We start from the raw sequence: 623 nt of genomic DNA on the forward strand, positions 1-623 counted from the left end.
CTTCCGATTTTCCCTTCTACCTTTCCATTTGCAGAGTAAAACTTATCGTGTTGTGATCACTGCCTCCTAACGGCTCTTTTACCTCTAGTCCCCTTATCAGATCAGGATCATTAAAAACACTCACTCTATTGGCCGTGATTTAACCTAGCACACAGTGTTGCAAAGCCCATGCAAAGTCCAGTGGGCCAAGCAAACAAATAAGATAGATCTGGCTCGGCGTTCCACATCTCCACATCGTCACCCAGCACGCCGACGCCCATTAACAATTCCCCCGCAAATTGTGCACCTCGAGCGGCAGTACTTTAAACGGCGCCGTCTTCGGCGTGGACGGCATGAACCAAGTCGGCAAGCATCGTCACCTAGCACACAGACGTGCACTAACAATTCCTCCCCCCGCAAATTGCGCGCCGCGAACGGCGGTACTTTCAAGTATGCCGCCTTCGGCGGGGACATCGTGAACCAAATCGGCAGGCAGGCGTCGTCAGCCGGTCGACCGACCCCCAGCTGCATTTCCCCAACGGACATTGTGCACTTCGTACAGAACAGTGCTTTTAAAATATTCCGCCTGCCGCGTGGACATCATGAACCAAATGAGCAGGCAGGCATCATATCATATCATATCA

Source organism: Rhinoraja longicauda, unplaced genomic scaffold (assembly GCF_053455715.1).
Source record: "Rhinoraja longicauda isolate Sanriku21f unplaced genomic scaffold, sRhiLon1.1 Scf001409, whole genome shotgun sequence".
Classification (NCBI taxonomy): domain Eukaryota; kingdom Metazoa; phylum Chordata; class Chondrichthyes; order Rajiformes; family Arhynchobatidae; genus Rhinoraja; species Rhinoraja longicauda.